The sequence below is a fragment of the Prionailurus bengalensis genome, chromosome B2, assembly GCF_016509475.1.
Source record: "Prionailurus bengalensis isolate Pbe53 chromosome B2, Fcat_Pben_1.1_paternal_pri, whole genome shotgun sequence".
Lineage (NCBI taxonomy): Eukaryota > Metazoa > Chordata > Mammalia > Carnivora > Felidae > Prionailurus > Prionailurus bengalensis.
Window position 1 is genome coordinate 142,793,646 of NC_057349.1, and position 16,130 is coordinate 142,809,775.

The 16,130-nt window shown below is 43.6% G+C and overlaps 1 protein-coding gene and 1 non-coding gene across 4 annotated transcripts in view; both read left to right on the forward strand.

Moving 5' to 3' along the window:
* Positions 1-16,130, forward strand: part of TULP4 (TUB like protein 4) — a 242,427-nt gene that overhangs the window by 175,628 nt on the left and 50,669 nt on the right. The gene's annotated exons all lie outside the window — the stretch shown is intronic.
* Positions 5,956-6,062, forward strand: LOC122490683. Its single transcript, XR_006299222.1, has one exon. It is a non-coding gene; the product is annotated as a U6 spliceosomal RNA (small nuclear RNA).

Genomic DNA, 16,130 nt, shown 5'->3' on the forward strand with positions numbered 1-16,130 from the left:
AGAGAGAAGAGGGAGGATCCCAAGCAGGCTCTGCACTGTCAGGACAGAGCCCGATGTGAGATCCTGACCTGAGCCGAAATCAAGAACAGACACTTAACTGACTGAGACAGTGAGGCACCTCTGATAATTCATTTTTAAATAAAAAATAATAATAATTTATTTTTTACAAATGGTGCCGGAGGTCAGCTCCAGCAACCAGGGGTTCCCGAAGGAAGAACGGCATTGGTGAAAATAAAACTCAAATAAAAACAAAAAATAAAAATGGACACAGACAACAGCAGTGTGTTGAACTGGCCGATTTATTGTAGCAAACTTGGCATTATATTTGCTAGTGATTTCCCTGTGGCATATGTCATCTATGTTTTTCTAACATTACCTAACTTTGAAAATGTTCCTCTGTGTAATCAACCTTTAAGAAATAACATGGCGATTCCCCCCTAATTTTCCCGCATACCCTTTGATTATTGATTAATTTCTTACATTATTCCATTATGCATCTGTGTTTATAATCTACAAAGCATTTGCTTTGCTGTTCTCGTGAAAGGCCCTCCGTTTCTCAACACCTCAAGTGGAACAGTTACAGGGACATGACCTCCTAACCACATGAGGCCAGAACAATGTGTTTGCCTCGGTCCGAGGTGTCAGAAAGGGGCCGAAAAAGCCTTAGAAACCCATGCCTCATACATTCTCAGAGAGACAGTGCACCTAGGAATTAATGAACCATTCTATACCTTAACCGACTAGGTTCAGTCATCATCTGGAATGCCTCCGGGGGGCCAGGTGGGCCTAGGGGTTGAAGTCACCCGTGCCCAGAGATACACTCCTTAGTTGCCGGAGTGAGGCTTTCAAATCCATATGTCTCTCCTTTATAGTCCCTCTTTGCTGGCAAATGCATGAGACTATCCTTCCTGTAAGTAGAGGAGTCTCCATAGGGGATGGCAAGGGCTAAACGTAAGGCCGCACGATTTCTTGCGGAACCTCATTTTCTTCCCTAATGGTTCTTTTCCCAGAGGGCCTGCCGAGGGCAATTCCCCAACAGACAATACCCCAGGTACTTTAATAAGGCCACATTACCTAAAAGCAGGAGTATAAGAAGCGTCACTGTCGCTGGGCTGCCCTGCAGTCACCAATCCGTCCACAGCCAGGGCCCTGCCACTCAGGCTGGGATAGCTCGGCTTCCAGCAAAAGGGAAAAGCTTTGTAAATACAAAGCTTGTGTTTTCCAAATACAGCAAAATCCATAAAGTGCCAGGACATTTCATAGCAGAGATTTTAGTTTAATGTTGATAAAAGCAAGCATTAGTATAATAAGGAACGATAACTTTCAGTTTTGAGTCTTATTTCTTTTTGTTCTTTTTTTTTAACTGAATTGCTCTCTACTAATCACTAAACATTTCTTGCTTCCGTTTTTTTTTTTTTTTTTCAAATAAAAATGGTCAATATTTTTTTCTTTCTTCTCAAAATGACTATTATGGGAGCTACAAAGAAATAGTTTCAACACATTTCTTCCACGCCCCCCCCACCAGTCTCCTAATTATCCAGAGGCATATGTGTGTGTCTGTATGAAGCACTTGAATTTATTGTGCCCTTGTGGTTTTGTAGGTTTTTACTGCTCCTGGAATCAGCTGAAGAAGCCTGCTGCAGCCCACTCAGCAGCCTTGCACAGACACCCCTCCCTGCACCTCTCCTCCTCTGTTCAGGGTAGGGGGGTGATGAATTATTTCCTGCCTGTTTCCCAGGGCTTTTGTAATGATCAAATGAGGGAACAGATGTGAAAGTACTTAAAAATATGTAAGTGGAAGTCTTGGCTTTGCATTCTTCCCTTGCCTATAGGGGTGGAACCTGGGAGGCTCATGTCATAGTCCCCTGATGAGCTGTGTCTGCCAGTATCCCTAACATACAGCATACAGGGAATGTGACAGTCACAGGACCCAGACATGCTGGGGACACGGTGGGTGAGACTTGGTGCCTGCCTTTGAGATGGTGGGGGCCAGATGAGACAGACCCACAAACATCCTGTGCTCTGTCCTGACAAAGTTACCTGTGTAGCAGGCAGCATGGTGTCGTGGGCATGAAGGGGGCAGCTGGGCTACAGTTTTAATTTTTTTTAATGTTTGTTTATTTTTGAGAAAGAGAGAGAGAAAGAAAACATGAGTGGGGGAGGGGCAGAGAGAGAGGGAGACAGAATCCAAAGCAGGTTCCAGGCTCTGAGCTGTGTCAGCACAGAGCCCCACATGGGGCTCAAACTCATGAACCAGGAGATCAAGACCTGAGCTCAAGTCGGATGCTTAACCAACCGAGCCACCCAGGCGCTCCATGGACTGCAGTTTGAAGCCAGGCTAAGACACTTGGGCTTGGCTCTGTAGACCTGTCTGTAGGACCAGAGCGTGACTTAGGCCCGTGTTTGGTCTCCTGGTCCACAAGCTCTCTCTGAAGGATTGCGTTTACCGGTTCTGTATTTGGCCTGATGGGTGGGATTTCACTCAGGACAGTGCTGTACTTGCTACCTCTCAGAAGGGATGCAGACCACTGAAGCAACAAGGGTCCTTGTAAGAATTGAAAAGGGCGAAGAGATATATGGGGTACTCCATCAATCACATTTGAACTGAGACATGGAAAAATAAAATTCCTTCCTCCATGTTTGTCACTCTTTCATATCTCTTGCTCGGTTTGAAAATTATTAATGAAAAAAGACAATTTGTAATGTAGTGTCCTGAGCTCTTACATTGGGAGTTGGTGTTTAAAGCTCTGCCTCCTCCAACTCAGGGTGTGTCTTCCCTTCTCCTGGAGAACCTCCTGCACTTCATGTAGAGTAAAACACCATCCAGGATGAAGCTGCCTCCTCACATCTTGAGATAGTTCTAATCATACAGGATTTTAGGCTGCTTCCTAACTTTTTAAAATAAAAGGAGTACTATTTGACAAGTGAGTTAGATAAGAGTCTAGCTGTTTTCCTACTTGTGTATTTTTCTTTTTATGTGTGTGTGTGTGTGTGTGTGTGTGTGTGTGTGTGTTTTAATGTTTGTTTATTTTTGAAAGGGACAGAAAGAGCATGAGCAGGGGAGGGGTAGAGAGAGAGGGAGAAGGAGAGGGAGAGAATCCCAAGCAGGCTCCACGCTGTCAGCACAGAGCCCAGCGTGGGGCTTGAACTCAGGAGGTGTGAGATGATGACCCAAGCTGAAACCAAGAGTCGGACACTTAACTGACTGAGCCACTCAGGTGCCCAACACTTTTGGGGTTTATAGACTAAATCCTAGATGGAAATTGGCAACCCTTTTCCTGGAAAAATGTGCATGTGCACATAACATGATTATATGTGTCACTTTGCATAGAATGTTGGGTGGGAGCTCATAGGATTCCATTCATGAACTGACCCCTTTACATCCTGATCTAGACAGTTTAGAGGTGACCTTTGGGATAATCCTTCCCGGCTTTCTGTTATTCATATATTCAAACATTACAGAAAATTGAGAGAATATACTTGCCTTAAATTCAGCAACTAATATTTTGCCATATTTATGTAATGTCTCCTCCTCTTCCTCTGCCTGCCTTCCATTCTCCCTCTCTCTTCATACATGCACACATTTTTTGTAGTACTGTTTTTGAACATCAGTTATAGACATTATGACACGTCACCCCAAAACATTTCAATATGCTTGTCCTAAGAATAAGTTCATTCTCCTACATTTTAACCCCCAGGAAATTAGCAGTGATGTTAGCTGGTACCCAGGCGCTCTTCATAGCTCTCCAATTGTTACAAGAATGAGTTTTGTAGGTTTTTTTTCCTTTTTTTTTAATTTATTTTTTTTTTTGTTATTTAGAACCAAGATCTAAGTTGTATACAGCAATTGTTTATTATGTCTTGAGTCTAGAAAAGTTTCCTCTTTTTTTCTTTTTTAAATGACATTGCCTTTCTAACAAGTTTAGTGTGGTTACCTTGTAGAATATTCCACACTCTGGACTTGCACAGTTGTTTACCCATAGTATCATTTAATTTCTACTGGCCTCTGTATTTTCTGTCAATGGGAAGTTAGGTTGAGATTAAATTTGGATTAAATAGTTTTGGTAAGAATAGTTAATAGGTGATACCTTATCATTTACACTGAGCCACATTAAGAAGTGTATAATGTCATGTTATCCCACTGAGGGTTGCTGATTCTGATGGAACCTTTGTAAAAACAAGACTAGTTTTTCATAGCATGTTCTTAATTTCATCTATACTTACAGCGATTTTTTTTTTCCCCAAGTGATGTGTTTCATTTTAGGCTAAAATTTATCTTCCATTAAATTGCAAGAAGGAAATATGATCCTACTTGTAGTTTATATAGTAGGTAAAGACTGTCTTAGTCTCCTCAGGCTGTTGTAACAATTCTGCTGGCTGGAGGGCTTAAGCAACAGACATTTCTCTCTCAGAGTTCCAGAGGATGGAAGTTCAAGATCAGGCGTTGGCAGGTCTGGTTTCTCATGAAGCCTCTCTCCTTGGCTTGCAGGTGGCCACCATCTTTCTGTGACCTCATGTGACCTTTCTTGTGTATGCTCATCCCTGGTATCTCTTCCTTTTTGTATAAGGACACCAGTCCCACTGGTTTTCGGCCCTATCCCTATGACCTCATTTAACCTTAATTACCTTACCTTTTTACAGGCTGTGTCTCCAAATACTGTCACATTAGAGATTAAGCCTTCAATATATGAATTTTGAGTAGGATACAAACATTCGGTTCTTAACGGCCTTATAAAAAATATGAGTTGTCAAAAAATATTTTGAAGAATAGAAAATTCACAGAAAAGACACATAAATTCAGCTTGATAAACTTGAGATGTATTTATAAATAGAACAGTATTTGTAGGGCTTGGGAGAAACAACAAATGGTGTAAATAGAAAATGTCAGAGAAATAAATATAAATATGGGGAAAAAATATCTGTGGGTCCCAAGTTGGTCAAGAATAATGCAGCAGTGAAGCTTTTGCCATTACTAAGAAACACCCAGCATCACAACAGAGTGCTGTAGGAGGAGGATGCTTGGTCCCCTGTACATTCTCCAGGGGTCTAGGGGAACACCATGCCTCTTTTTTTTTTTTTTTAATTTTTTTTTTTTCAACGTTTATTTATTTTGGGGACAGAGAGAGACAGAGCATGAACGGGGGAGGGGCAGAGAGAGAGGGAGACACAGAATTGGAAACAGGCTCCAGGCTCTGAGCCATCAGCCCAGAGCCCCACGCGGGGCTCGAACTCACGGACTGCGAGATCGTGACCTGGCTGAAGTCAGACGCTTAACCCACTGCGCCACCCAGGCGCCCCACACCATGCCTCTTGATACAGGAAACTGCTTTGAAACATACACACTCACATGTATCCATCCTGTATTCTTTGAGTCTTAGGTGAACATGAGTTCACTTTGAGAGCCTTTGAACCAGAAAAAGTTGTTGAGAAGTTGAGGTACATTTCCATCAGGAAAGGTGGAGATGCCAGCACGTGATCCAGTGTGTGTGGGCATGAGCTAGGCTCTCCTAGAACAGTGAACATCCGGTGGATCTGTGTCCATGGAAGATGGGATGGAAGGAAAAATCCTCAGACTCTCATCTCAGGAATTTAGGTTGGATGAGGAAGAGTTTTGTGGTTCCTGTTCTGAGTGAAAGGGCACACCTAAAGTACAGGAAGAAAGCTCTAGCTCCCACCCCTCTTGGGAGAACACCTCACAAGAAGAAAGCTCCCCAGAACCCCTCTGCCATGGGCACAAGGAGGCCTGCAGAGAACTACTTTTCAGGCTAGTGGTTCGTTTTTCTCTTTCTGGGTCTCCCTTCTCTACCACAGCTCCTGTAGTTTGATGTGTGAACCATTTGGATTTATTTTAAGGGGATCCCAAGGCATGGAAACTGTGTACATGTTAGGGAAGTTAGCAGTACTCGTTGTCACTCACAGTGCAGTCCCCAGATCAGATGCCATGTAGTTCATCTAGTGCCCACTTCGGCAGCACACATACTAAAATTGGAATGATCCAGAGTGGATTAGCATGACCTCTGTGCCAGGATAACATACAAATGCATGTGGGTCGTCCGGGCCTTGCAGCTTCCTCCCTGACTCGGTGGTCCTTTTCAGGGATCTCAGTCCTCGACTGTTGGCCTTTCTTTCCAACTGCTTCTGCTTTCTGCTCTGACAGAGCTGTCTCTCTCCCCAGGCCCCCAGAGCCACAGAATCCTTGCCCCACGTGAAGCCTGTCCTCCAAGCAGCCTGGGGCTTCACTTTGCCCCCTCCCACACTGTCCTCTCCAACTCTGACCGAGGCGTCTGTGACCCCAGTCCGCATTTCCAGGCCTCGCTCATGCTTTCTGGACACTGCTCTCCCCCAGCCTACAGCGAGGCCTGGGTTGTCACATCCACACCCCCACACCCTGCTCCTGGAAGCCCTCCTGCGCTCATTCCTCCTCCTCACCTGGTCCACTTGTCTAGGGCTCCAACATGGCGTTTTTCCCTTTTTCTCTCCTTTGGGCTGATTTCTCCCACTGCCACGGCCTGTCAGCCCCCACCTGAGTATGCAGGCTCCCCGAGCTGCGTTCTGTGTGCACCGTCTGTCCCTCCCGCTGAGCTGGCTGGCTGCCTGCCTGGACCCCACTTAATCCAGCGTGGGCCCCGCTTAGCACGGCAGTCTTCTTCCCTGCCCTCTCTTCTGTTGCTGACCACTCACACTGGACTTGCCCTCCTCCTTGGCTTCAGCCTCCTCTTGGTCACCAAGGCCTGGTGATTCCACTTCTTAAATACTTCCGTGTCAGGGATGATTTATTTGTATTTACATGTTAAAGATGGTTATGTTCAAACCAGCTCAAGTGCAGGTGTCTAAGCTCTCACACACCTTGCACTCTGTAACAGGACTGCTCGATTTGGTGACTTACAGGTTCTTCCCACTGTCCCTCTTCTCCAGCTTTGTTCCCTGGCTGGTTCCCTCTGTTCCTCGGTGGCTGCTTCTGCCGCACTGGGCTGCCTCCTTCCTGGTTCCCGTGTGGTAAGGGAAGGAGTGACTTTTCAGGTTGTTGAAGTTATTGTTTGTTTGTTTGTTTGTTTGTTTATTTATTGACTTACTTTTGAGAGACAGAGCATGAGTGGGGGAGGGGCAGAGAGAGAGAGGGAGACAGAATCTGAAGCAGGCTCCAGGGTCCGAGCTGTCAGCACAGAGCTTGACGCAGGGGCTCGAACTCACGAACCGCGAGATCATGACCTGAGCCAAAGTCGGACACTCAACTGACTGAACGACACAGCTGCCTCGTCGTTGAAGTTAAAGATCTCCCTTTGCCTGTAGCAGTAGCTTGCAGACTGTGGAGCTGCCTTCCTGGGGCAAGGGATGGAGGGGGCTCCTGGGAGGAGAGGGCAGGACCACTCTGCTTCTGCCTGTGTTAGATGCGAATTTGGGCTTGTGTCTTAACATTTTGTTTTTGAGGGAAAATCTATAAGATAAACATATGAGTCTGGTTCCTCTCTATACAATCTGGTCCCTTTCTAACTTTATGTTTACTAGCTTTTGTTAAATACCTGTAGTTTTTGTTGCTTATTTATTTTTTTAGAGAACACAAGCACGGGAAGGGCAGAGGGAGAGGAAGAATCCCAAGCAAGCTCCACACAGTCAGCACGGAGCCTGACACATGACTCTATCCCACGACCCTGGGATCATGACCTGAGCACAAATCGAGTTGGATGCTCAACTGACTGAGCCACCCAGGTGCCCCAAAGAGCTGTAGTTTTTAAAAGTCAAATAGTACTAGTAGACTTATAATGAAAAAAGTTTAAAACACACAGGCACCTTTTAGTTCCCAGTGCTATCCTTCACACTTTGATTCCTATTCCCCTATTTCCCCTCCCCGAGTCCCACTCCAGTTTCAACTTTCTGACTCCCGCTCCGATTCCCACTCCCCAATTCCTACTCTGCTTCTCACTCTGATTCCTACTCCCCGTTTCCCACTCTCTGATTCCCACTCCCTAACTCCTGCTCCCGGATTCCCACTCCCTGTGGCAGGCACTTTTTATTTTAACTCTTTGTGTTTCTCTCCATATTTCTGAATTAAAGGCTTGTTCTGTCTGATCTTGACTGTTGAGCCTCAGGTGTTCTCTACTAACTTCCTACCTGAAAAATGAGAAGTTGGTTGTCTTGGAATACCCCTTTCTGTACGCAGCCTTATTCTCTCCCACGCCCCGCTTCCCTGCGTGCTCCTGTCTCCACAGTTGGTGGTCAGTGTTCCATGGTGAACATGGGATTCATAGACAATTGGCACATACAACCAAGGTTGAATGGCTGCCTCGTGAGTCCTTGGCTTTGCCCACAGTTAGTAAAGTTGCCTTATTTACTGTTTATTTGTCTGGGTACCAATCAGATTAATCCCTACACTCTCCAAAATATTAGAAACCTTTCGGAATATATTCCACCACTCAGGAGATGGTTTTCTGGTGCTGTTCCTCCCATGGCCCTTGGGCCCCCGCGCCAACAGCACAGCTAGTAGGTACCCTGGGCGTTGGTTCCCTTGTCTCCCCTGGTATGGGAGCCCCTATTTCCGGGATCATGCACTTTTATTTTGTGGTTTGGTGGTACCCTCTTTTGGTGGAACATGTCTTCTGGGTATTGGAAATTTTAAGACATTTGCTTTATATGTCTCCTCCCTTGTTTAGCTGGGACATGGCAATCCCTTTGCAACTCATTCTTTTAGCTCTTTGGTATTTTCTCTTTCTGGATATCTTACTACTCAGATATTGTCCTTCTAGATTGATGATCTGATTTTAATATCTTTTCTCTCCCAGTTTCTTTTCTTTGCCTGCTTATCCTATTTTCTGGGCAATGTCTTCCAAGTTTTCTTTGACCTTCAAAAAATTAATGGTGTTTTTAATTTTTTAAGAACTCTTTTTTGTTTTCTGGTTGTGCTTTAAAAAAAAGAGCATTGGGGTACATGGGTGGCTCAGTTGGTTAAGCATCCGACTTCGGCTCAGGTCATGATCTCACAGTTCGTGGGTTCAGCCCCATATTGGGCTATGCTGACAGCACAGAGCCTGGAGCCCACTCTAAGTTCTGTGTCTCCCTCTCTCTCTCTGCCTCTCCCCCACTCACACTGTCTCTCTCTCTCAAAAATAAAATAAAACATTAAAAGAAAATTAAAAATAGCATCATATTCATATTTCACAGAGGATGAAACAATATAAAGGTATTAATTGGAGATTCTGAAGTATCCCTCTGTATTCTTCACCATCTTTTTCCTTCAGGTTCTTTCTGGCTTTGTTTTGGCTGCTTTTTCATATTAGATGCTTTTCTCACATGTCTGGGTGGTCTTTGGTCATCTCATATTTTAGAGGTGGAGACTAAAAAATGACCTGGACACTGGGGTGCGGGGGTGGTGGTGCTGCTAAGTGATGGGCTTCACTGCGAGGCAGTGCCTGGGCCTGTCCTTGTGCACGTACCTTACCTAGTGACTGCGGTGGGCTCGTTTCTCACTTTGAGTTGCTGGTGTTTTACTGTAGGCCCCTGAGCTGTGTGTGTGTCTGGCCCCTCGCCCTGGGCTTCCATTTAGCCCCTCCAGGGGATCAGACAATGTGCACCTGCTGTCTGTGTGGATGGGAGAAGACATGTGAAACTTTGCCTGTTCTTTCTCCGTACTTCCACCCTCACCTCCACCTGGGGAAGGGTCTCTGGCTTCCATGGCACAAATCAGCTTACCCCTTATCTTGTAACTTGCTGTGGGATTGGGCCTTTACTTGCTCTGGTCTGTTTGGTCACTCACCATGTGTCCATCTGCTGTCCAGTTTCTAGATGTTGGCTTCTCTGCCTGCTGACCTCCTCTCTCCAGCTCTCTGTTAGAGTTTCACACTCATTACTGTCAATTAAGTGGGATTTGGGAAGGCATCCAGGCCATCATGTGACCTCTCTTAGCTCTGTAGCCTTCTCTCTGGCCGCCGTTCCCCTACATACTAGCCTCAGTGGGCTACTTTGGTTTCCTGAATTCGTATTGCTTTCTTGCCTTTGCACATGATGTTCCTTCTGCCCTTGCCCCTTGTCTGTCCAGGGAGGGTCCACCCATCCTTGAAGACTCTTCACAGTCTGCCCTTTCCTCTGCTCCCCACCCAGGCAGAGTTAGTCAGTCTGGCTCGCTAGCCAGGTGCTCCAGGAGCACATTCTGTAACATTTTCCACATTCTGTAGTAACTGTTGGTTGGGTGTTTTCTTCCTTACCAGATGTGAGGGCAGGGACCACGCCTCATTCTTCCCTGTAGCCAGGCGTCCTCAGGGCAGTAGCTTCGGCAAGTAGGGAGTGAGGGAAGAATGCTTTGTGTGGAACTGCCAGCCTCTCTCCTCTCTGTGCCTGGAGACAGTGAAGTCCATGGCCTTGCCCAAGAAATGCCATTTCCCTCCCATCCCCAACTACCACACACACGCATGAGAGAAATTCCTGGTTTGCCCTGCACATCCTGCCCCAGGGGCACCCAGCATTAGGTTTTCATTCATACTGTTTTATATAGAAAATACTGTTTTATGCAGGGGTTTTCACATCTGCCAGTATTGGTGTGGAGATTTCATTAGTTTTGGCTGATTAGATACAGGCATTTTTTATTTTCTCATTTTTCAGGATATATGGTTATCCCTCCTTAAAAAAGCAGTTTGAATGGGGATCCTAATATCTGAATTCTTCCTACTCCAATCCAAAGCAGTTTCTGAATGTGAATTGACAGTTTAATCCTAACACATGGTATGGAAAATCCAGCTCGGTGAGAATTGTTAGATATTAGGCTACCCTGCCAAGAAAATACACGTGATCTCCTGGGATGAAAGCGTTTGCAAGATGACTCTTTCTGTCTCCTGGCTTGGTGCCCTGCTGTGCTGCCTGAGGTCAGCAGGCTAGACCTGACGGCACCTTAACAGATCACCTGCCCTAAGACTCCTTTCCCCCTTTTCTTCCTGTGTCCTGTCTGGCCCCTCTTACTCCACAGTAATGACAGTTTTTATATATCCTGAGCCAACAGCCTTTTTTGTGTTGTAATTCTGAAATTCTTCTCTTTATCTAGTGTGCCTGTTACGTATATCCATGATGAACATCCTAAATTATGTTTATAGCCACAAGAAGGAAACTGTAAGCCTCATTTCCTTTAATGAGGACACAATTCAGTGTTTTTTTTTTTTTAAAAAAAACCATAAAGTCAAATGCTTATTGTTCACCAATTTTGGTAGTACATATAATTAACTACTTCATAGAGTTTATCCAGACAACAAAAGATAACAAACCATGGTTAAATTATATGGCAGAGGATATTGTGTGATGATCATGAACTTAGAAAATACATCATGAGCACAGTCCCATACAATAAAGGGGAGAGACCTAGAGCTTTAAAAACACATTTTCAGGACGCCTGGATGGCTCAGTCGATTATGCATCTGACTCTTGATATTGGCTCAGGTCATTATTTCATGGTCATGTGATCAAGCCCCACATCAGGCTCCTTGCTGAGCATGGAGCCTGCTTGGGATTCTGTGTCTTCCCCGTCCTTCCCTCTACCCCGCTCGTGCTCACTTGCTCTCACATTCTCTCTCTCTCAAAATAAATGAACTTTAAAAAAGATAAAAATGTTTAAAAAACTACATTTTCTTCTCCAGAGTATATACAGATGGTCCCCAACTTAAAACAGTTTGACTTACGATACTTTGATTGTTTGTTAAAAATCTTTATTTACAGCTTCTGTCATTAACATAGTTCCTATGTGTTGCATCTGTTTTTGTTTTTGTTTTTTTAATTTAAATTCAAGTTAGTTAACATGCAGTGTAGTCTTGCTTTCAGGAGTAGAGCCCAGTGATTCATCACTTGCATATAATACCTTCATGTAATACCCAGTGGTCATCCCAACAAGTGCCCTCTTGAATACCCATCACCCATTTAACCCCACCCCCACCCACCTCCCCTCCAGCAACCCTCAGTTTGTCCTCTGTATTGAAGAGTCTCTTATGGTTTGCCTCCCTCTCTGTTTTTATCTTATTTTTCCTTCCCTTCCCCTATGTTCATCTGTTGTGTTTCTTAAATTCCACATATGAGCGAAATCATATGATACCTGTCTTTCTCTAATTTTGACTTTATAATATTGCAAAGGCGATATGCATTCAGTAGAAACCATATTTCAAATTTTGAATTAAAAATTTTAATCTTTCCCGGGCTAGTGCAGCCCTCTCCTGCTGCTGCCGCGCAGGAGCTGTGGCTCCCGGTTAGCCAGCCGTTCAGTCACAAGGGCGGGTGACTGATAATGCTGGCAGCCCTTCTGCACTCGTACGGCCATTCTGGCTTTCCTTTCAGTACAGTGTTGAATAAAGTACAGAGATTCAACACTCCGTTATAAAATAAGTTTTGTGTTAGATGATTTTGCTCAACTGTGAAGTAGTATAAGTGTTCTGAGCACGTTTAAGATACAACATCACAGGCTAAGGTATGATGTCCAATAGGTGAGTTGTATTATATGCATTTTCGACTCAGGATATGTTCAACTTATGATGGGTTTATAGGAATGCATACCCCCTGGGGTGGGGGTGGGGGTAAGTCGAGGAAGGTCTGCATAGCCACAGTCTTACAAGTGAAAACTATGATTTCAGTGGATACATATTATACTTGACCTTCAATTACAATAAATAACCAGTGGTTTCTCCTTTGGAGTGTTTTGTTAGGAAAAAAATATTTGTCACATAGTTGGAATATGTCAAGTATTTGCTCCAGATGTTCACAGTCCTAATGAAATACAGGTATACTTCACTTCATGTAGTAGATACAAAAATGTAGGTGAGCCGAATTTTTGTAATCATGATTATATTTTAATATCCACATAAAGGAGTCCTCTCTATTTAAAAGAATATTCAGTAGAAATTGTCCTTGTTTAGAAGGCAGTTGTTTGGGGGCGCCTGGGTGGCTCAGTCGGTTAAGCGTCCGACTTCGGCTCAGGTCATGATCTCGCGGTCCGTGAGTTCGAGCCCCGCGTCGGGCCCTGTGCTGACAGCTCGGAGCCTGGAGCCTGTTTCAGATTCTGTGTCTCCCTCTCTCTGCCCCTCCCCCGTTCATGCTCTGTCTCTCTCTGTCTCAAAAATCAATAAACGTTGGAAAAACAAATTTTTAAAAGAAGGCAGTTGTTTGTGTGAAATGAGATTTCTTCACCTAATACATCTTTTTACTAAATGTCTAGGCTTAGTTTTCCATGACTAGAGGTAATATTTGTTTATAAACACTAAAACTCTTTTTAAAAGAAGGAGGTCTCTTTTTTTTAATGTTTCATATATTTTTGAGAGAGAGAGCATGAGCAGAGGAGGGGCAGAGAGAAAGGGAGACACAGAATCCAAAGTAGGCCCTAGGCTCTGAACTGTCGGCACAGAGCCCAATGCGGGGCTCGAACTCACAGACTGTTGAGATCAGGACCTGAGCCGAATTTGGACACTTAACCAACTGAGCCACCCAGGCGCCCCCAAAGAAGGAGGTCTTAAATAATTAAATAGCAAATATAAGTGGGGCGACATCATGCCCTCTACCCTCTGCTCTGGTGTGTTATCATTTTGTTGCTTTTGTGTTTTTTGACCTAGGAAGAGGGAAGGTGTATTCTTTTTGCTTTTGCATACAAAGGGTAGATCCCAAGCCTCTTCTTGGCAGCTGAAAGGAAATTTTCCACATCATGTGGTTCGTTCTGATCTGATCTGTGGCATCTGCTGATGTGATCGGTGATCCCAAGTCCAGCAGTGTTTGTACACCACCTTTAAATCCTGCTGGTGCCCCAAGGGGGACAGCAACGAGAAAAATCACTGAAAGTACCCATCGTACCTTTTGTTTTTATGTACACACTTTGCAAAACATATGACGCTTATTTCCCATTTGGAGGAGAGTGTAGTCAGGACTGGGGTAGGTAGTGTAGCAGGGTCATTAAAGGTCAGTGCAGGCCTTTTAATTGATGTAGTTCAAAGAATTTACAAACTACAGATTTTACATCGTTACTATATGACATCTTTTCAAAGATAGTAATTGATGAAAAAGAGACTAGCATAGATACTAATGAAAACTTTAACACATTAGTCAGTTGACAACCGTAATTATTCGTTTACTTTTTAAGTGAAAGGTTATGATTGAAGTACCAAGATGGAACTCAAGAAGATTTGCTAATTCCCCGGTATTCTAAGTGATAAATAATCCTGTAGAGTTTTTTTAATTAGGTAGTTTTTAAACTTTGATTAGAAAAAAATCAGTAGCATATCAAAAATAAATAGAGGGGCGCCTGGGTGGCTCAGTCTGTTGAGCGTCTGACTTCAGCTCAGGTCATGATCTCACGGTTTGTGAGTTCAAGCCCCGCATCTGGCTGTGTGCTGATGGCTCAGAGCCTGAAGCTGGCTTTGCATTCTGTATCTCCCTCTTCTCTCTTCCCCTCCCCTACTTATGTGCGCACCCTCTCTGTCTCTCTCTGTCTCTCTCTCTCTGTCTCTCTGTCTCTCTCTCAATAACAAATATTTTTTAAAAAGAAATAACATCAATTCCTCCTTTATTAAAAAAAATAGTAAATAGAATAAAGAACCTTTGTATATTTTGCCACATTTGCTTTTTTATCCCTTTATTTTTTTTTTTAACTTGCTGTACTTAAAGTAAATCCCTAATAGCATGAGTTACTTCATTATAAACCTCTTCAGAATGTGGCATTTCCTTCCATAGCCACAGAGCCATGCTCACACCTCCTCTCTAATTTGAAGAAGGCTCTTGTCAGATTGCAGTAAATAAGTTGGATTAGCCCATGGCTTTAAAGGAGGACATCTGGGGGCGCCTGGGTGGCGCAGTCGGTTAAGCGTCCGACTTCAGCCAGGTCACGATCTCGTGGTCCGTGAGTTCGAGCCCCGCGTCAGGCTCTGGGCTGATGGCTCAGAGCCTGGAGCCTGTTTCCGATTCTGTGTCTCCCTCTCTCTCTGCCCCTCCCCCGTTCATGCTCTGTCTCTCTGTGTCCCAAAAATAAATAAACGTTAAAAAAAAAAAATTTAAAAGGAGGACATCTGTTGAATCAGAGGAGATGGATATTCATTCTGAAGTTTTACTTTGTCTCACACTATAAGATAGGAAAAGATTTATAAAGGAAACTTTAAAAAGTAATGTAAAAACTCTGCTTTCTCAGCTAAAAAAGTGATGTTGTATAAATGTAAATGGCTGATATTTGACATACAACTAATGACTACCTCATAGATGATGCCAACTCTTTGCTAGAATAAAAGTCAAATTTAACGAAACCAAATTAAAAAGAATCACAGTATATTATTTGCAAAGACGGTTTATTCACCATGAGAAAATATTTCCCTTTGCTGGCCCATTAAGTGCTGGTGTTTGGAGTGACTCCACTGACTGTGCCTAGTCCTCCATCTGGACCTTTAAGGTAATAATTATAGGTGCTATATTGGTTTAGCTTCACTGGAAAGATTTTAAAGCCATTGTGTTCAGCACAACAAGAAAGAAACATGGAGATCTCTCTCACACAAGTTCTTGTACTCAAATAATTTATCATTATCGTTTAATATCCACCAACTCACTAGAATAACATCACAGTGATCCGTTTCTATGGTGAAGACCCTCAGTTGTGAGTGGACTGTAAGTAGGTTAAAGGACCTATGGAGTAGAGCTCCTACCTAGCAGTTTGTGGGAACAACTTTGAAATTAGATTTAAATCTAAACCACTGGAAAGAGTGATTTTCTTTCTTGCCCCTCCATTAGATTTTCTCATGACTTTTTATTAGTGTATACTGCAAAAGGGAAACCCATTTTATCTTAAGCCCTAAACGGAACACATATAAGAATGGTTTTTGCCAAAATAGGCAGGGAGGATGTGAGTAACAAGGAAAATAATGGAAACCTACTTAGGAAAGGAAATCAGATGGCCTCCCACCCTTCATGGCTATCTTTATGCAACTACTGATACTGTTTGGTTTTTTTTTTTTTTTTTTTTTTGGTTTTTCCTTTTTGTTATTCTGGACGTTCTGTTGAGCTCTTTATAGGAGAAAATAGCTTTCTTTAGCAAAAACAGGTGCAGCTACTGTGTTTATACTTTCTTTGTCAATGCTATTTTGGTTGACTGAAAATGGTAATTAAGATGTTTAAAAATTACGTTGCTCTTTGTTTTCTCTGGA